The 22,260-nt window shown below is 38.5% G+C and overlaps 1 non-coding gene and 1 pseudogene across 1 annotated transcript; one reads left to right on the top strand and one right to left on the bottom strand.

Moving 5' to 3' along the window:
• The first annotated feature begins 1,343 nt into the window (after positions 1-1,343).
• Positions 1,344-1,415, top strand: TRNAW-CCA. Its single transcript has one exon. It is a non-coding gene; the product is annotated as a tRNA-Trp (tRNA).
• A 2,836-nt stretch (positions 1,416-4,251) lies between these two features.
• On the bottom strand, positions 4,252-14,240 carry LOC112172243 (annotated as a pseudogene).
• Positions 14,241-22,260: the final 8,020 nt, after the last annotated feature.

The raw sequence follows: 22,260 nt of genomic DNA, 5'->3' as shown, positions 1-22,260 counted from the left end.
CTTATGTCAATTGCAGGAGTCGTCACTTCAGGCCTTGCTCTTAGACTCTTATCTTTCTCCAAAGTGAAGTCCTCATTAAGGCTGGCGAGCCCCAAGCCCAAAAAAATGCAGGTAATTGAGTGACAATTACTAATTACCTGATACTTGTCTATGTCTTGGTGTTTCACTTTTATGTTTTGTTATTATTATGCAGCAAAGATCCTACCACTTGTTAAGAATGAGCACTTACTCCTATGGATCCTCCTCGTAGAAAAGTCACTAGCGACAGAGGTATGCCGCGTATACTTAATATGCATTATGTAGACATGTATCCTAAAGAAATGTGATTTGATTCTAGGCATTTTGTTATGCAAGGCAATTCGATCCCATTTTCTTGGACTCAATTGTCCCAGCGTATATGGCTTGCTATCTTTGCTGCAGTCATCCTTGTACTTGCTTTTACAGAGGTATAAGTTTGCACTCTGAAATGCCCCCACTTTCATTTATGTAATTACTAATTAGACATGAAGAATCGTGTTATTTACTCTTCTTCTGTTTTTGTTTTTAATCTTTTCTATATTATCCCTCAGGCTTTGTGTGCTAGATATGGACTAAATGTTGGTGCAAAACTCTCTCTCTCTTGGTCCCATTTCTTCTGTTGGTCTTCCTCCCAATATTATATCCAATCAGTAAAGTAAGCTAACCCAAATTCCAGATATCTACCTGAAAATATATATAGATGCCATTAATACACACTAGTAATAGATATGACTACAGCTATTGGATTGCTTCCTTGGGAAAGAGATTCTGTACTATTCAGAAGACTTTATTTATGTTACAAAATGTGGTAGCCTATCATCATTGTGATTTCTCTGTAATATGAATGTACTAACCTTGCATCAACTACTTACTTCTTGGCAGGTCTCATGAATGTACGTCCTATGATAATCTACGTACAACCGCCGAGTGACCTATAAAGCACCGAGTATGTCAGAAAATAATGCAGCCTTTTATTTTTGGGATCAAATTGTGCAGTTGTAGCTATCCTCTATGATAGACTATTGCAGTGTTCAGGAACTCCGCTAATGGACATGGTTATTTTTCGCAATCTAGTCCCTCGTTTATTACAGTTTTTGTACTCTCTTCAAAATACAAAGGTATCATCGCTGTTCGGCACTCCAGATAAAAAGGTTCCTGGAGATGAACTTGCATCAAAATATGCTAATTTCAAGTGGAAGCTAGCAAAAAATGTGAATCTGCTCCTCCTATATTCAACGCATTATCCCATCCCAGATCGGCTAGCCCAATTTGTAGAAGCCCAAAAATTCTTGTTAAATATTTATTTGCAGAGGACATTATTAATCGGATCTGTGGCGCAATGGTAGCGCGTCTGACTCCAGATCAGAAGGTTGCGTGTTCGATTCACGTCAGGTTCAACTTTTTTTTTTTTCCAGCTTCCATCAGCATTTGCAATTTTGCATGCTAGGAAAGTCCTCTCAAAATATAATATTAGATCATTATTAATATAATGTGCGTGATGCATGTGATTTGTCATTTTGATATAAAATGACTTACATTATTTTTATCAGTAGCGTACATATTTGCAATTTTGCATACTTGGAAACTCCTCTTAAAATATAATATTAGATCATTAATAATATAATGTACGCGATACATGTAATTTGTCATTTTGATATAAATTACATATACATATAAACGACTTACATTATTTTTATCAATAGCGTACGTATTTACAATTTTGCATGCTTGGAAACTCCTCTCAAAATATAATATCATATAATTAATAATATAATGCATGTACTTGATGCGATTTGTCATTTTAATATAAATTATATATACATATAAACGACATACATTATTTTTATCGGTAGCATACGTACTGTGGTATATGATGTGTTTGATGGAGTGAGAATTCTTCCAAATGGAGGTGCTATTTCTTGTGTTACCATGCTATTACAAGTCATTGTTGAGCCTATAGTAACCCCTAAACTCATCTAATTGACATATATATATGATCTGTGCAGGTAGCTATCAACTGATAAGGGATGACACCAATTAACTGATATATTAATTTCTAATCTGCATGTTGCATTTTCTGGTGCTAGCTAGCATCAGCATGCTTGGAGTATGGCTTTATTATATGGCATTTGGGTAGAAATACGTCTCAATCAGTACATATCGATCATTATCTTGCCTAATGGATCGAGTTGGGAATTCCCTCAAGTAACCATGCATGCAGGAGTTGCAAATCATTGTTCATTATACCATATAAGTTAATTCAAACTGTTAGATATATATATATATATATATATATATATATATAGTGGCGGAGCGAGGAATTTAGGTTTACTGGGCACAAAAAAAAAATATATAAAAACATACAAAATCTTTAAATGTAATTTCTATCTATTACAATGATTTGTCCTCGACGAGATTTCATATTTTGAAATCGTTGCATGATAGTCTCATTATCTATACTAGTAAAAATGTCTTTCTCAACATATGAAATCAAGCAATCATTCATAAACTTGTCACCCATTCGACTGCGTAAACGAGTCTTTACAATATTCATAGCAGAAAATACTATTTCTACACTTGCAGTCGCAACTGGTACAATCGAAGCTAACAACAAAAGTAAGTACATCGGTGAATATGTGTCACATCTTTTTTTGTCTGAACTATATGTCACAGATTTGTATTATATATTTTTAGAAAAATTTTATTGAATTTAAAATTCTGTAAGTAATAAGAAATATGAATCTTTAATCGTAACAAATTCTATTATTGATGTCAAATAAATTTAGGGAAAAAAAATATTATATAATATTACTAAAAGTTCAAACGTGTGCCTCCTCAAACAATCCCATAAAAAAAATAATAAATAAAAGAAGAGCACCTAAGCACTTCAGATTAAGTTGAGAAAAAATAATATAAAAATCTATAATGCAAATATGATATTAATATAATATTAAACTATATACATATATTAATTTTTTTTCTGAATATCTGAGTGGGGCACGGGACTCAGTGGCCCCTGCCTCCCCCCGCCCGTATATATGTATTAGTCTCCTTTTTCTTCTCTATGCATGTGCATGGTAATTTGTTTTGAAAACATCTTAATTTGTCTGGAATAAAGATTTCATTGAGGTCTGTTGCGGATCTATCTTTGTATTTGTCTAATTCCCAACAAAATTTTCTTCACTTTAGGTCATTGTTATGATTCTAACTCTCTCTCTCTCTCTCTCTCTCAGTTTGGTGAAATGAACATATACTATTCTTGAAAATCACTTGTTACGTTACAAATAGTTCAGAGGTCTAATAATTGGTGACTAGTTGTTCTTCTGTTTCAGATTAAATGTTCCAATTCTAGGTTTTCAATACTTGAATCAATATAGCCGATTAAGATATTTTTTTTGTGCCTGATGATTCAAAATTGACATCAACGAGTAATTATTTTATAGTTTCGGAGTATTACGTACACGGTATTGTTACATATATAGACATCTAAGTTAATATAATTGAGATATTTTCACGCACCCCACATTATAGGGATGAAAACAAAATTTCATTGAATAACTAATCAACAACAAATTGTTATACGTGCATGGATCAATGATATTAATCCAGCCCAAGACTAATGTTGGGAGTCATTCTTATTCCTTAGGTTTTCTATGCCTAGGTGGACTGTGATGCTGGGATCTTCATCCAGTTTTGAGACAAAGTTGTGTGTAAATTACAACAGCAGGTTTTCACATAGAGTCAGCATAATTGGTTTAAATAGGTGAACTGGGTTTATATACCTAACTCTACACTTGAGAATAGCTGCCGAACCGATACTCCACTGATGCTTGTGGATGTTGCCGGACCAGTGGCGTTGTGTTGTTCGGTGGTCTCCACCACCACGACAACCGATCTTATGTCTTTTGGTACCTTTATCCTTCTTTTGCAGACTGTTCGGGTATGGAGAATGATGGTGGACAAACCCTTGGCATCCTGAAGTAAAGCGTTGGCTGATGTTACTCCCTCTGCAAATTGGAGGTTAGCAGCCATGGCGGCTGGTCTCCTGGAGGCAGTGATTTGTGATTCTAGATCTAGGATTTTTTTTGTTGTTGTTGGGATTTTGGGTCTTGGTGTGTTATTGATCTGTTGGATGTATGTTAATTAAGCTTTTGTCTATTGGGCTTCTGAGTCTAGGACCTTTGCTTCCTTATGTACATTTACTTCTACATTTGTAGTTGTTTTGTTAATGAATTAACTATTTGACCCAAAAAACAAAAAAAAAAGACCGGTGAAAATTTCCAGTCCCTTCAACCCTTCCTCAGGAGTTTTAGCTTCACCCAACAGCTTCACCATTGCGATACCAACAATGACACCATCAGCTCCCCACCCTGCTACCTGTTTAGCTTGTTCAGGCTTTAAGATGCCAAAACCAACAGCTACAGCCTTTGAAGTAGCCTCCTTAATTACTTTCAAAAGGGCAGGAACTCGTTCATTCACGGATGCCCGGACCCCCGTAACTCCAATTGAGCTCACCAGGTACAAAAACCCTTCGGAAGCATCGGCAATGGCCTTCATTCGCTCCATTGGAGTGGTGGGTGTAGTCAGTAATACCAGTTCAATATTATTTTTCATGGCTTCCTTTCGCAGAATGTCTCTCTTCCAATGGAACATCTGGAACCACAAGTCCATGTACACCGACATCTTTAATTTAATGGTGCACATGAACTCTCCAACACCACGCTTCAAAATAGGATTGTAGTATGTAAAGTGAGCAATTGGGCAAGACAATTTGGGAATCACCTCCTTCAACATTGCCAAGATTGCATTCAAATTGGTCCCTCTTGCCAAATAACGAGTGGCTGCAGCCTGTGTAACTGGCCCATCTGCTAATGGATCAGAGTAGGGCACTCCTAATTCAATTATGTCTGATCCACAAGAATCCAGTGCCTTCAATGTTTCTGCGGTGACAGATAGATCAGGATCACCAGCAGTAATGTAAGGGATTAATGCAACTTTGCCTTGCTCCTTCAATTGGATCAATTGGAGAAGATCAAAGAAGAAAAAGAAGAATAAGGGAGAGGAGAGAAAACGATTATCCAAAGAGGACTACATCGATCTTGATATAAAGAAGAAGATGAGGATGACTGGGGTTGTGGAGTTTGTGGCATGTTGCGACGAGCATGCTGTTCAAATTAAGGGAGCAGCTGCTGTTCTCGAGAGGTTGTGCTCTTTGTTCTCAAATCTCTGTAAAATTAACCATATACATGCTCACAACATATGCACACAATCATAAAAGGGATTAAGGCTTACCTTCAGCAATTACTGGCATGGATTCCATCTTATGCAGTTGCAAACACGAACACTGAATATAGCCTTCTGTTACTTACCAACTTGCTTCTCAATGGACAGAACAATATGCAAAACGTCGGTAGTAATCAGGGACCAATTCATCTGTATATATAGGTGACTTAAACCTCAAGAAGCTTCCCATTAAAGCTATCCATATCGGTTTAGGTTTCCTAGTTAGATTCCTAATGTAACACTTCATTGTAGTCTTTCTTGCAGACTAAGAATAGGATTACTTACCTTAATGAATAGATACACTGCTTCATTAAGTTACAAGTATTGATTTATAGTTTGTATCCATGTTAAACTAGGTTTGACATTTAGCTAATCATCAATTACTTTATGATGATATGTGTTAAGTCCATATTTGATCTTACAATCTCCCCCTTGGACTCACACATATCATGCTCGATGATTTGCACCAGAGAACATCAAAACCTACTTAACTTACTGAAGTGCGCGCCAGATAACAAACTCAAATCGAAAATCCATTCCAACATGGTCAGATCACAGTTACTTATGCAGAGCAAGAAACAGTATACATTTTAACAAAAATGCAGAGTTTCAAAACCACAAACATAAGCTCCTGCAATCCACATATGTCAAACCAGAAGTGATACAATATATGTTAATGTGTATCAACAAGTAAACATATATTAGGTCCTACTTTATGTTTCTAAAACCAGAAACTCAAGCAATTTTTCTGAACACTGATGGCTTAAAATTATTGCTTGAACCTCAACATCATGCTATACATGATTTAAGCCATCTGATAGCAAGTATGATATTCAAAACAAGATGATAATTTCCAAAACAAAACAATAAAGCTGCAGCAAAATCATAACTGGAAATACCTCAAAATTTTATTGATAATCAAAACTGTCATTACAAATAAGTTGTGATAAACAAACAATAAAAGATCACAACTAAAATACAAGAACTCAAGAACCTTAAAATTTTAAATTGCTCCAATTGGACTAACTCTCTACTGAACCTAAGCATCTAGATTAGCTAAAACTCCAATGCTTGTTGTATGCTTCTGGAATGCTGCTACTGACAAGGCCTTGGTGAAGGGATCTGCTAGCTGTGAATTTGTGTCAATACTCAAAACAGCTATTTCACCATGCTTTACTCTTTCTCTAACACTGTAATACTTTAGATCAATGTGTTTAGAATTATTTGACCTTTTACTGTTTTTGCTAAAGAAAACTGCAGCCTCATTGTCACAATAAATTACAAGTGTTCCAGCCACAATGTGACTCAATACTTTGGTCTGCATGAGAAAATTTCGAATCCAAAGTCCTTCACACACAGTTTCATATACTGCAATAAATTCAGCTTGCATAGTAGAAGTTGAAACAAGTGTTTGTTTCATGGTTTTCCAAGCAATAGCACCTCCTGCAAGCATGAACACATATCCACAAGTCGATTTCTTGGAGTCCGGATAATTCCCTGCAAAATCCGAGTCTGAAAATCCAATGAGTTTCAGATTCTTCACTTGCCTATAAACTAGCATGTGGCTTTTAGTTCTCTGCAGGTATCTCAATACTTTCTTCCCAGCTACCCAATGTTCATGGCCTGGATTAGATTGGAATCTTGACAAAATCCCTACTGCAAAAGACAAGTCTGGCCTAGTGCAGACTTGTGCATACATGAGACTTCCTACAAGTCTGGCATAAGGCTTTGACTCCATATTTTCCTTTTCAACATCACTATTGGGACTTTGCTTCTTGGTTAACTTATCTCCTTTGGACATGGGAACTTCTCCAGCTGCACACTTCTCCATACCAAACCTCTTTAAAACTTTGGTAATATAATTGTGTTGAGACAAACCAAGTAGTCTCTGTGCCCTATCTCTTTTAATCTCAATACCTAGTACATAGGATGCTTCTCCTAAGTCTTTCATGTCAAAATTACTTGACAGAAAACTCTTGGTATCTTTAAGCAATTTAATGTTACTGCTAGCCAAAAGTATATCATCCACATAGAGTACCAGAAAAATAAAATTGTTCCCAACTGTCTTCAAATAAACACATTCATCAACAAGATTTTCTGTAAATCCAAAAGTAGAAATCACAGAATCAAATTTCTTGTACCACTGTCTAGAAGCTTGTTTAAGGCCATAAATTGATTTTCTTAATTTACACACTAAGTTTTCACTTCCAGCTTGTACAAACCCTTCTGGCTGCCTCATATAAATCACTTCATCTAGTTCACCATTCAAGAAAGCTGTTTTAACATCCATCTGGTGCAGCTCCATATCAAAATGAGCCACTAAAGCCATGATTATCCTAAACGAGTCTTTTGTAGAAACTGGAGAAAAAGTCTCAGTAAAGTCAATGCCCTCCTTCTGTGTAAAACCCTTGGCAACTAATCTTGCTTTATGTCTCTCTACATTGCCATTTGCATCTCTTTTGGTTTTGAAAACCCATTTACAACCTATAGGCTTCTGGTTGGGGTCAGGTTCAACTAATTCCCAAACTGCATTTTGACTCATGGAATCAATTTCTGCTTCCATTGCTAGCTGCCATTGATGAGATTCACTACTTTCAATGGCCAGATTAAATGTAGTTGGATCATTGTCCTCTGCACAATCCATTTCAATTTCTGCTTCTTGTAGATAAACAATGTAGTCACTCTCTTCCCCCCCATAAGTTGGTTTTCTTGCTCTCTGTGATCTTCTAGGTTGAGCTACTGGATGATTTTGAGGTTCAGTTACTTGACCAGTTACGTGGTCAGTTACTTGGTCAGTGACATGGGCAGTTACATGGTCAGTGACTTGACCAGGTACAGTTACTTGGGTAGTTACATGGTCAGTGACTCGGTCAGTGACATGGTCAGAGACTCGGTCAGTGACATGGTCAGAGACATGGGCAGTGACTTGGGCAGTGACTTGATCAGGTACAGTTACATGGTCAGTGACTCGGTCAGTTACGTGACCAGTGACATGATCAGTTACATCTTGTTCTAAAGGCAATGCTACACTTAAATTCTCATCCGACACAATTTCCTCAAAATCTGAGGTTAAATCCTCAAGGTTTGTATTGTGAACTTTTTTCACTTAAAAACTTTACTTGATGTGTTTCAAAAATTCTAGGTGAATGATGAGCAGAATATAATTTATAGCCTTTAGATTTATCTGGATAACCTATAAAATAGCAACTAACAGTTTTGGGGTCAAGTTTATTCAAGCTTGGATTATAAATCCTAGCTTCTGCATGACATCCCCAAACATGACAGTGATGAAGACTAGGTTTCCTGCCACACCAAAGCTCAAAAGCAGTATTTTCTATGGCTTTGCTAGGTGTTCTGTTGCAAATATAATTTGCAGTTTTTAAAGCCTCACCCCACAGAAATTTAGGCAAGCCAGTTGTACACATCATGCATCTAACCATGTTCAAAAGAGTCCTATTCTTTCTCTCTGCAACACCATTCTGTTGTGGATTATAGGGTGTTGTGTATTGAGCTTTAATTCCATTGTCTTGCAAAAACAAGGCAAATGGACCCTTTTGTTGGCCGGATTCAGTGTACTTTCCATAGAACTCTCCCCCTCTATCTGACCTTACTGTTTTGATTTTCTTTTCTAGTTGATTTTCTACCTCAGACTTAAAGATTTGAAAGGCTTTCAATGCTTGTGCCTTTTCTGAAAGTAGATAAATATAACTGTATCTAGAAAAGTCATCAATGAATGTGATAAAATACACATTCCCACAGATAGTTTGATGCCTAAATGGTCCACATATATCAGTGTGTATGAGTTCTAATAAATTTTGGCTTCTATATGCAGTCTTCTTTCTAGTATTAGTTATTTTTCCCTTAAAGCATTCAACACAGTCTGTTAGATCAGAAAAATCAAGTTCATTTAGGATGTTGTTTTTCACCAAAATTTTCAGTCTCTCTTTTGAAACATGGCCGAGTCTTCTATGCCATAAAAATGCAGACTTTTCATTTAGTTTGGTTCTTTTAACACCTGTTAAAGTGCTAGTACTGTTTGTGTTATCTTCAACAAGTAAAATTTCTTGTTGAGCCATTGAACAACTTAACTGTAAATAATCATTCGAGATAACACCAGAACCAATTTGAACAGAATTTTTAGAAATAAGAATTCCATTACTATCAATAACAAGTCTACAACCAGATTTTACTAAAAGAGAAACTGAAACCAAATTCCTTCTCATGGAAGGTACATAAAAAACATTATCCAAAACTAACAATTTTCCTAATCCTAGATCGAGCTTTAAGGTTCCAATAGCCTTGACTGCCACTCTCATGCCATTGCCTACACACAGGTTCACTTCATCACTTTTTGGGATTCTGCTCCTTATGAATCCCTGCAAAGAATTAGTAATATGAATAGGTGAGCCTGAATCTATCCACCAAGACTGTGGTTCAATATTTATAAGATTAATTTCTAAAGAAAAACTGTATTAGAAAAAATCTTACCCTTTTTGGCTAACCAATTTTTATAGCCAGTGCAGTCCTTTTTCATGTGTCCTACTCTTTTGCAAAAGTAGCACTTGAACCTAAATGGCCTGTTTTCCTTGGCCACTGCAGCTGTTGAACTCTTAGTTATGGCTTTGGTAGGCTTGAGCTTATTCTGGGGCTTTTTCTTCTTAGGCTTCTCTATGAGATTTATGGCTGTAGCAGGTTCTTTTTCTTCCTTGATCCTAGCTTCCTCATCAACACAGATGGATATAAGTTCATCTAAAGTCCAGTTTCCCTTTTGAGAGTTGTAACTGGTCCTAAGATGACTAAAACTGTTAGGCAAGGAATGAAGTGCATAATGCACTACCTGCTCATCCCTAACCCCCATCAAGAGCTCCCTGAGTCTGCCATTTATATTGATCATCTTCATAATATGTTCTCTAACTCCCCCTGAACCCATGTACTTCAAATCATGAAACTCCTTGGTTAGTCTAGCTGCTTCTGCCTTTTCACTTTCTTTAAACTTAGCACCGATGAGTTCCAGAAAATCAGATGCTAGCTCAGGCTCTTCTATACTTCCCCTGACAGTCTTGGACATAGAGGTACGAATGAGATTCTTAGCCATTCTATTGGATCTATGCCACTTCTTGTAAAGGTCTGTTTCTTTCTTGGTGCTCTTTTCATTCAACTCTATAGGCTTATCCTCAGTAAAGCAATAGTCTATATTCTCATGCATTCCCATATAGTTCTCTACAGAATCTAGCCAAGCTCTATAGTTGGTTCCAGTTAACATCAAGACACTGTTCAAGTTCATGTAGGAGTTACCTAAGGAGCAAAACAAAAATTCATGTGAGTTCTTAATTTGTAAAGAAAATAATATTAAGTTTTCTGCGTTTTATTTAGCTTTAAGCAACCAAAACAAGAACATACAGAAAACCTAAACAATCCATACTTGCATTCATATCAGTCCATAACCAAAAACAATGTTAAGCAACACTTTTGAGCAGAAGCATAACATCCTGGAGTTCTTTATCAATATACCATATTCAATGAAAATAAGTTATCCAAAGAAATTTATCCACATCTTTAGACAGAAGAAAAATTTCTAAGTATCCGTATTTATTTTCATCAAGCATGCATATTGCTGTTTTGTATTCTAAAACTATACTTGACCACTTCTTTGGAAGATAAAACTGAAGCATAGTTTTAAAACACAAAACACAATTTCAGTTTTGTCACCCGATCAGGTACTTGATTAGTTACCTGACCAGTTACATGGTCAGTGACCTGGCCAGTTACATGGTCAGTGACCTGGCCAGTTACATGGTCAGTGACCTGGCCAGTTACATGGTCAGTGACCTGGCCAGTTACATGGTCAGTGACCTGACCAGTTACATGGTCAGTGACCTGGCCAGTTACATGGTCAGTGACCTGGCCAGTTACATGCATGGTCAGTTACCTGATCATTGTTTTCTGCCAACATCAATGAAGAATGCTTTGTGCATCATAATCACTTATGCCAACAGAAAACCACAAAACCCATGAGCTTTTAACTTTATATTCTACCCAGATTCATCCTTGTAAGAAAATTAAGCTCTCGTATCTGTCAATTTTAATAATGTGTAAACAAAATCTGGGAGATTTTTGTTCTTCATGCAATTTTACACAATCACAGATACAATACCATATCATCAATCAATTCAACATGCATATTCAATCATAACCAAAATTGATTTGATTCCAAGAAACCACAGAACAATCAAGAAATTGTAAATTTCATCCGGTCACCATCTACTCTAACCTAACGCACGCCGGGAATGCAACTAGTGTTCTTGTGCACAATCAAAAATTCAATTATCATGCTATGAATCGAAATCAATTTCACAGAAAAACCTGTTTTTGCTTTTTCCCCAATTTGCTGCTAAAAATCACAGCGGAAGCGTGAACTTGATATTTAACCAGATGCAGCAATTGACTTAAGTAACTTACCTTGATCAGTTACATGACCAGTTACATGGTCAGTTACCTGATCAGTGACTTGGTCCGTAAAGCAAAAAACCCTTTTTTTTTTTTTTTTTTTTTGTGTTTGTTTTGCAAAACCCTAAAACGATTTTGATACTTGTGAGCCTATGCTCTGATACCAATTGTAAAATTAACCATATACATGCTCACAACATATGCACACAATCATAAAAGGGATTAAGGCTTACCTTCAGCAATTACTGGCATGGATTCCATCTTATGCAGTTGCAAACACGAACACTGAATATAGCCTTCTGTTACTTACCAACTTGCTTCTCAATGGACAGAACAATATGCAAAACGTCGGTAGTAATCAGGGACCAATTCATCTGTATATATAGGTGACTTAAACCTCAAGAAGCTTCCCATTAAAGCTATCCATATCGGTTTAGGTTTCCTAGTTAGATTCCTAATGTAACACTTCATTGTAGTCTTTCTTGCAGACTAAGAATAGGATTACTTACCTTAATGAATAGATACACTGCTTCATTAAGTTACAAGTATTGATTTATAGTTTGTATCCATGTTAAACTAGGTTTGACATTTAGCTAATCATCAATTACTTTATGATGATATGTGTTAAGTCCATATTTGATCTTACAATCTCAATAGTGATCGATGACAACTATTATGAGCTTGATTTTTTGTGAGAAGGATGCTTCTATATATAAATAATATTGCTGCAAGTAGTTTCATCTATTTTGCTTTTTATTATATGCAACTTATTGATTTACACAACAATCGATTGTACTTGAGTCGAATTCAGGACTTCGAATCATACCATTTGGTCACAGTGAGCTTATTTTTGGCTTTACCGTGAAGACATGTAGTATCTTTTTTATGGTCACTATTAGAGAGCCATCCCTATATCCTGGTTTGTTTTAGAGAAAAATTCAGTTACCGTCCCCAAACTATTCTACCAAGGCCAATTTGATACCCGAACTCTCAAAAGTATCAATGTGATACCTAAAGACCTAAATTGGCATCAACGTGATACTTCCGTCCAAAATTTCTGACGGCGCCATTTGTTTGCTGACGTGGCACTAAAAAAAAGGGCAAAATCGACTTTTTACCTCTGTTTTTTTTGTTAATTCCTCAAAAAAAGAAAATTTCAGCTACCATCCACAAACTATGCTGCCAAGGCCAATTTGATACCCGAACTCTCAAAAGTATCAATGTGATACCTAAAGACGTATTTTGACATCGAAGTGATACTTCGGTCAAAAATCTCTAACGGCGTCGTCTGTTTGTTGACACGCACAAAATGAGCGTCAATCACTGGCAACGGCCCCAAAAATTGACACGCTCAAAATGAGTGTCAATCCCCGGCAACGGCGCCAAAAATTGACACGCTCAAAATGAGCGTCAATCCCTGGCAACGGCGCCAAAAATTGACACGCACAAAATGAGCGCGTAATTTAACCCTGTAAAATGTCATCATTAGTATAGAATAAGTAGGGATCGTTCTAACCGAGGATTGAGGGTACACTTGTAATTGTGTAAACAAATAAAGAATTAAAATAATAAAGTATTATTTACAAAAATAAAATAAAGAATATAAATATATACAAGTACACACAAATAAGGGGGTTTTAAGATTTATAAAATTGAAAATTAAAATTAAATGAAATAAAGAAAATATAAAAACATATATACAAGGATGACATGTAAGAAACAAAGATCAAAACTAATTCCATATGATTAAACTCAATTCAAATCCTATAATTGATCATCTAAGTCATGAGAAAGAAGTCGATCATGTGAAACATTTGAAGCAAATGATTTCCCATATTTTACTTTCCTTTACTAATTAACCTAAGTGAAAGCACCTAAATCAATCCTATTAAACCTTTCTTTTCATTCTTTTTCTTCTTCTTCTTCTTCTTTTGGGATTTTGTTCTAGCCAAACCACCATAAGCTCCGCTCCTTCTCCTCCACCCAAGAATCAAAGAAAAATGGCTTATGCTTCTTCTTCAAACTCAGTCCTCTTCTTCTTCTCTCTCCTCCTCCTCTCTCTCATCTCCTTCCCCTCTGCCCAAACCATCACCAATGCTGCCATCATCCTCTCCAATTCCTGCTACAAATCCATGTTCTTCGCATTCAACTCCCAACAGACTGACCCAAAACGAAAGTTGGGTGACACGATTAACAAAAAAAAATCAAATCTTTCTGCACCCAGAAAACTGCTCTGGGCACCCAGAGACACCCATATCTTCTTCTCCGCCAAAACCGATTTCCTTTTTCTCCGCTCAACAGCTTTCCTCTTCCGGGGCAACCAACTGGATAATTGGTTCGTTGCACACCAAATTTTGGTAAACCTTAGCTCCACCAACCATCTTCTTTCTTTGCAGAGACCGTCACCCATTCGCTAATAGAACCTCCATTCATCAAACCCCCTCCTCCACCGCCACAACCTCAGCATCCTCCTTCTCCACTGCCGCCGTCATGTCAGTAACAACATATACCAAATACTCCAATCAAAATCACAATCATAAGGCCAAAACAACATATAACATGAATTCATGTATATAAGAACTAAAAACATACCCAGCATAAACCAAAAAAGCAAAACCAACCCAGATAGCAATTGAGCACAATTAGATCAAGAAAAAAGACTTGCCAACTGGTACTTGGTACCTTTGGCTTCTCCCACACACTGTCAATTGCTCGATTTGGGTAAATGGGTCATTTCACCTTTTTTTGGGACCCACGTGCTTGCCACATCAGCAAACAAACGGCGCCGTCAGAAATTTTGAACGGAAGTATCACGTTGATGCCAATTTAGGTCTTTGGGTATCACATTGATACTTTTGAGAGTTCGGGTATCAAATTGGCCTTGGCAGAATAGTTTGGGGACTGTAGCTGAATTTTTCTCCAAAATAAAAAAGGGTAAATGGGTAATTTCACTTTTTTTTTTTTACCCACGTGCTTGCCACGTCAGCAAACAAACGGCGCCGTCAGAAATTTTGGACGGAAGTATCACGTTGATGCCAATTTAGGTCTTTAGGTATCACATTGATACTTTTGAGAGTTCGGGTATCAAATTGGCCTTGGCAGAATAGTTTGGGGACGGTAACTGAATTTTTCTCTTTGTTTTAATAGGAAGTTTTTGTGGTAGATATATCCATGTGATCTGAGCAGAGAGCTATCAACTGATAACACACTGATATTTTTTCTAATGTGCGTGTTGCTTATCTGATTAATATATATATATATATATATATATCTCTCCCAAAGCTTTCGGCCTCTATAATCAGCAATATTGCATGCTTGGACCATTGCACGTATGGCATTTTTTAAGAAATAGGTCTCAATCCGTTATGCATACATGTGTGTGTGTGAACATAGAATATATAAATGCTGTGGAGAGGTGGACGTGACCGCGTGACTGGTTTAAGACGTCCACTTGGATATCAAACATATGAATATACATGATAATCTGTAAAAGTTGCAATGCTTTAACGTGTTTTATGAACCTGAATGGAGTTGTTATCTAGCCATGCAAGAGTTGCAAATTATTGTTCATTATGTTGAAGGAAAATCAAGTTTAGTGTGCCTTATCAAACTAGGAATAGGAATAGGAGAGAAGGTTCTAGATTTCCCAATCCTACACGGATTGGTATTCCTTGTAACATTAGAACTAGCACTTTGTAATCCCTGTATATAGGGCTCCTATTCTCAATAATAATAACACATCTCTCTCATCAATCTCTCTCAAATACATTATACTTAAACACGTTATCAGCACGACTCTAACCACAAAACAGAAAACCAAAACTCATTCACAAAGCAGCCCCTAGCCCGAGCTAGCCGAGCCTTCGCTGCAGCCCGAGCGCCCGTGTGCTTGCAACCTTGCACAGCAGCCCCTGCTGCCCCCTTCCTGCAGCCCTACGTTCCAGCCTGCTGCCACCGAAGCATCCCTGCTGCGCAAACAAGACAACGCATACCCACTGCATCTTTTTTCCGTTCCTGTGCACGTCCGTCTTCTTGCAAGCCTCGAAACGTCTAGTTCGGAAGCTCAGATCGAAAAACTTTCTTCATCAAAGTTGTTCGTCTCTGTCTCTTCCATCTAACCTCCGAATTTCAGCCTTATCGGAGTCATATTGAGATCTGTACACCAATCGAGGTACAAGCTGTTCAGAACAGAATCTGCTCCGAATTTTCACCAAGTAAGTATTCAAAAGAGTAAGTTTTGAGGTTCCTATAATTCGGAATTTATATTACTTCTTCTTTTCTCGGGACTTGAAAACCTCCCTTCTTCTACATCCCACCTTTCTTATAACGTGGGTTCGATCATTGAAAAGCGGAATCGTGGGGATTCACGCAATTAACGAACTAAGAGCGTTCGTAAGACTTCGGACTAAGAGCGTCCGTAAGCATCGATTTAACGAACTAAGAGCGTTCGTATGCTACGGACTAAGAGCGTTCGTGAGCATCTATTTTGACCATACAAACATCATTGTTTCGGTCTAATCCAATTATTCTTGGAAATAGATTTCTTGGTAGCATAGCTCGGAAATCTTATTTATATTAGTTTTCGTGGAAGCATTGACTCCGAAACTAACTTGTTCTTGTTTCATCTTTCAGGATGTCAAACATGAACAAACTCGATTTTGTTCCATTGGATTATGCAGGCAAAAGGTACTTAATTTGGGTCACTGATGTCGAGATCCACCTTATTGCCCGTGATTTATTGCATACAATCCAAGAGCTTTGTCCTATTGAAACAGCTCCAGACCCTCAGACTGAGAAAGATAATTCCAAGGCACTTGCCTTCATGAAACGTCACATGGATAGTGACCTACAGTTTGAGTTCATAAATGAGGAAAGCGCCATAAAGCTTTGGCATGTGCTTTGCGAACGATATGGCAATGTTCGTGACTCCATACTTCCGAATACAGAAGCAGAATGGAAAGATCTTCGCTTCTCTAAATTTGACACTGTCATGCAATTTTATTCGGAAGCTCTCAGCATCAGAGCAATGATGCGTCTCTGTGGAAAAACAATCACAGAAGACCAATTGATTGAGAAAACCCTCAATACCTTCCCCGTCTATGCTATGAGGTCCTCTGACTTATTCCGGACTCATGTAAATGCAAGACGGATCACAAGTTTCCAACAGCTTATTGAAGCTATGGCCACTGCTGAAAGACATGGCAATGAACTTGTGCAAAGAAGATTTGATAGGCTTCAAGATAGCTATCAAGAGCATCGTCCTATGACTAGAGAAAGTCGCCATCGACGTCATGATCCATACGATCGAAATGCTCAAGAAGGTAATCGCTCAAGGCGACAATCCCACGACCGTAGGAGGCGTGATTTTGAGGGAAATAGGGTTGGAAACCATGGAGCCAACGTTGGCCATGGGCACCACTTTCCAACGCCACCAGTCCTAAGGACTATGCATATTGCGCCAATGCGCCTCAATCAAGGGAGAATCCTCTTTATGGTGTCTATTTCTGATATGGAACGTCTGATCAATGGACCTGAATTTGCAATGTACCTACGGAGGTAGTCGCATCATGGTGATCAAGACTTCGAGTTCACAAAGACTTTAAATCTGGCGATGAAGACAAAATGCCGCAGATTTTTATTTATAGTCTTTTATTTTTCCAAGAATTATGTAATGGCTATTATGCCTTAAATCAATAAAATGACTTATTGTATTAACACTTTCCATCTAGGCGTACTCAAGAGTACTTGTGATGTCTAGGCAAGGTTTGATCTGAGAGAACGGTTTCTCGCCTTACCTTACCTGGTCACAACTAAATTGAAATTACCGAAAGGATTGAGTGACTACGATTTATCTACGATTTGATTTTTATATTGGATTAGATTTTGGTCAAGAAACTTTGATGTAATCATTGGCTATTATTAATAAAGTATCGATTTATTTTATCTCATGTCATGGACATACTTCTCGAACTTTATTACTTACAAGATGTAAGAGCCAATGGTTTTCATGCGGAAACGCATTGTGAGAATGGACAAGAGTTCCTTTGCATCACCTCTAATGACTACGGAAATAACCGAGTATTAGAGAAACTTATGTGTCGCTCTAGTGGGTTGTATGCAACCACTATTCGATTCATTGAATCCAACCATGTCATGAGAGATGATTTATGGGATTCCGACACATATAGGCTTTGGCACGACCGTTTGGGACACCCAGGTCGTGACATGATGATCCGTATATTAAAGACTTCACACGGACATCCCTTTTTCAGAACGAAAAGAAGTAAAACTCGGTTTTTGGACACCGAAGGAGCCCCTGCGCCTTACGGCGCCGTTCACCCCCATATCCGGCCATCCTTGGCGGGCGCCGCCTTCCCCCTGCGGCCTCAGGGTGGCATTGACGCCACCAAGGCTCCTTTGTCTCCAACTTTTACTTCTAAAGTCACTTGTGCCTTTGTGGCTCAACCGAAATCCTCATTGGTTGTTTATAAAGCCCATCATTCGTTCTGCAAAGCCTGCTCTTTAGCAAAGTTAGGATCGAGACCATCCTATGCAAAGGACACCAAAGAAAATATACCATTCTTGCAAAGAATCCAAGGTGATATTTGTGGACCTATTCAACCATCATGCGGACCATTTCAATATTTTATGGTATTGGTTGATGCATCGACACGCTGGTCACATGTCATGCTATTGTCCACAAGGAACGCTGCATTTGCTAAACTCCTAGCACAAATAATTAAGTTAAGGGCTCACCACCCGTATCATCCTATTAAGTCTATAAGATTAGACAATGCTGGAGAGTTTACATCAAAGACTTTTGATGATTATTGCATGTCCATTGGGATTGATGTTGAACATCCTGTTCCTCATGTTCACACCCAAAATGGTCTCGCAGAAGCCGCCATTAAATGACTACAAATGGTCGCTAGGGCATTGGTAATGCGCACCAATCTCCCTATTTCTGCTTGGGGCTATGCAATATTGCATGCAGCTGTGCTTATTAGTCTGAGGCCCACTGCCACTCAACCCTTTTCTGCGTCCCAGATGGTGACTGTGTATGAGCCTAATGTCTCACACTTACGCATATTTGGGTGTGCAGTTTATGTGCCAATTGCGCCACCACAGCGCACCAAAATGGGTCCTCAAAGACGATTAGGCATTTATGTTGGATATGATTCTCCAACGATTATCCGCTACATAGAACCCTTGACAGGCGATCTCTTTACCGCAAGATTTGCGGATTGTCACTTCGATGAGACAGTCTTCCCATCGTTAGGGGGAGATAAGAACACCAATGTTCAAACAGGAACGACAGGAATTGTCGTGGTCTGTCCCCACTCTGTCTCATCTTGATCCCCGAACCGCACAGTCCGAAACTGAAGTGCGGAGAATTCTCGATCTTCAGAACGTAGTAGAGTCGATGCCTGATACGTTTTCTGATATCGCTAAAGTGACGAGATCACACATACCTGCTGCAAACGTGCCTGCAAGGATTGATGTCCCTAAAACTAGAGGACATGACGCTAACTCAAGAGGATTTGAGCATGGCGCCAACGTCCCCTCTCACAGTGATGGTGACGTTGTGGCTAGGCCCATGGCTCCTGCCAGGAAGCGCGGGAGGCCTATAGGTTCGATGGATTCTCGCCCAAGAAAGAAAGCGAGTTTGGCACAAAATAATCCATTAATCATCGATATAAATCCATCTCATGAGAATATTCCGGATTATGGTTATGTCCAAGAGACATCATTGGGGGACGCTCCAATGTCAGAACCAACTCCAGAGAATAGAGAGATCTCCATAAATTACACTAGTGTACATGAGATGATGGATAGAAATTCTATGGCAATTGATGATGCATTTGCATATCATATTGCGAAAGGGATTATAGAATATGATGATATCGAACCTCGCTCTGTTGAAGAATGTCAACAAAGAGCAGATTGGCCTAAATGGAAAGATGCGATCCAGGTTGAATTGGATTCACTAACAAAGAGACAGGTATTTGGGCCTGTAACGCAGACACCCCCAAGTGTAAAGCCTGTTGGCCATAAATGGGTCTTTGTTAGAAAGCGTAATGAGAAAAATGAGGTGGTAAGATATAAAGCCCGCCTTGTGGCGCAAGGTTTCTCACAACGCCCTGGAAACGACTACGAGGAGACATATTCTCCCGTAATGGACGTTATAACGTTCCGCTACCTTGTCAATTTGGTAGTTTCCTAAAAACTTGACATGCAGCTTATGGATGTGGTTACAACATATCTCTATGGGGATCTAGATTCAGAGATATATATGAAGGTTCCAGATGGACTTCAATTACCCAAATCAAGTGGCTCTAAATCACGGAGCGCGTTTTCAATAAGATTAAAACGCTCACTATATGGATTAAAACAATCCAGAAGGATGTGGTATAACCGTCTAAGTGACTACTTGATTGGGAAGGGATATATTAATAATGAAATATGCCCATGCGTGTTCATTAAGAGAACAAGTTCCGGATTTGCAATCGTAGCAGTTTATGTCGATGACATGAACCTAATTGGAACTCTAGATGAGTTGAAGGAAACTGCTAAATACTTGAAATCCGAATTTGAGATGAAAGATCTTGGGAAGACACGGTTTTGTCTCGGTTTAGAACTCGAGCACCATAGTGATGGGATTTTGATCCATCAGTCTGCATATACTCAGAAAATCCTAAGGCGCTTTAATGAAGATAAAGCAAAGCCTGAGAGTACTCCCATGATTGGTCGTAGTCTTGAGCCCGGAAAAGATCCGCTTCGTCCAAAGGATGAGGACGAAGAACCATTAGAGGCCGAAGTGCCCTATTTAAGTGCAATAGGCGCATTATTGTACTTAGCTCAATGCATAAGACCGGATATCTCATTTGCAGTGAACTTGTTAGCTCGACATAGCTCTGCGCCAACATGCCGCCATTGGATTGGTATAAAGACAATCTTTCGATACCTTGGAGGTACGATTGATATGGGCCTATTTTATCCCTACAGAGAGAAAAGGAATGACAGAAGAATGGGATCGGACCCCATTAGGCATGGAGCCGCCGTCCATAACATGACCGTCGGCCATGTTGTCACCGCCAGCTCCGTCGCCGCCCATGGTGGCCGGCCTCACCCTATTCCCCTCCATCAAAACGACAATGATGTCTTGATGGGTTTTGCTGATGCAGGGTACCTCTCTGACCCTCACAAAGGTCGCTCCCAAACTGGTTATGTCTTTACCATGGGAAGCACTGCGATATCTTGGAGGTCTACGAAACAGACCCTTGTTGCTACTTCCTCAAATCATGCAGAGATTATTGCTCTACATGAAGCCGTTTGTGAATGTATATGGCTAAGGTCTGTGATTCGACATATTCAAGGAAGTTGTGGTTTGAAGTCTACCACAGATGAACCTACATGCATTTATGAGGATAATGCAGCTTGTATTGAACAAATGAAGTTAGGTTTCATCAAGGGCGACAACACCAAGCATATATCGCCCAAGTTCTTTTATAATCAGCAACAACAATCACTTCTAAAGATTGAAGTGAATCAAATCCGATCAGAGGATAATGTAGCGGACTTATTCACTAAGTCGTTACCTAAATCCACCTTCGAGAAACATGTGAAGAGCATCAGATTGAGAAAGTTATCCGAACTCCCACGATTGTAGCAATCAGGGGGAGATATCGACATCAGGGGGAGTTATGATGTCTACATGTTCGATCTCGAAGAGTGAAGGACGTGTTGTGCTCTTTTTGTCCTTCGACCAGGATTATTTTTGTCCCACAGGGTTTTTGTTACCTGGCAAGGTTTTTAACGAGGCAACGGATGAAGCGTCACCACCAAGTTTGAGCGGCACAAGGGGGAGTGTTGAAGGAAAATCAAGTTTAGTGTGCCTTATCAAACTAGGAATAGGAATAGGAGAGAAGGTTCTAGATTTCCCAATCCTACACGGATTGGTATTCCTTGTAACATTAGAACTAGCACTTTGTAATCCCTATATATAGGGCTCCTATTCTCAATAATAAGAACACATCTCTCTCATCAATCTCTCTCAAATACATTATACTTAAACACATTATACTATTTTAGCTACATTGTATCCGTGATCACTCGATGTAAACGCGAACTTGAGTTGTTTATTTTTTCAACTACTCCTCGAAGTTTATCAAGCTTGGAATCTTTTGCTGCTAGGTTCAACAATTTTGAAGACCAGATAAGACTTCCCCAGTTTATGTTTATGTTCCTCCATGCATAGGGGTTATCTGATGCAGGCTTGCCTGAATGAAGGCATATAGAAGACGTGTTTCCGGCTCATTTAGCTCAGCATCTTCTACCTTTGGCAGGTATATGGTTGTTGCACTAGAATTTTTGTATTTGGGTGTTAATACTACAACCAAAAGCCACTCACTAGTCACAATCAATTGAATTTTCTGATGACTCGTACTTTGTTTTTTTTTTTTCTTTTCTTTCCATTTGTTTTATTTCAAGTAAAACTTGAATATTCCTGGC

This window comes from Rosa chinensis, chromosome 1, assembly GCF_002994745.2.
Source record: "Rosa chinensis cultivar Old Blush chromosome 1, RchiOBHm-V2, whole genome shotgun sequence".
Taxonomy (NCBI): Eukaryota; Viridiplantae; Streptophyta; class Magnoliopsida; order Rosales; family Rosaceae; genus Rosa; species Rosa chinensis.
This window is presented reverse-complemented; position numbering and strand designations above follow the sequence as displayed.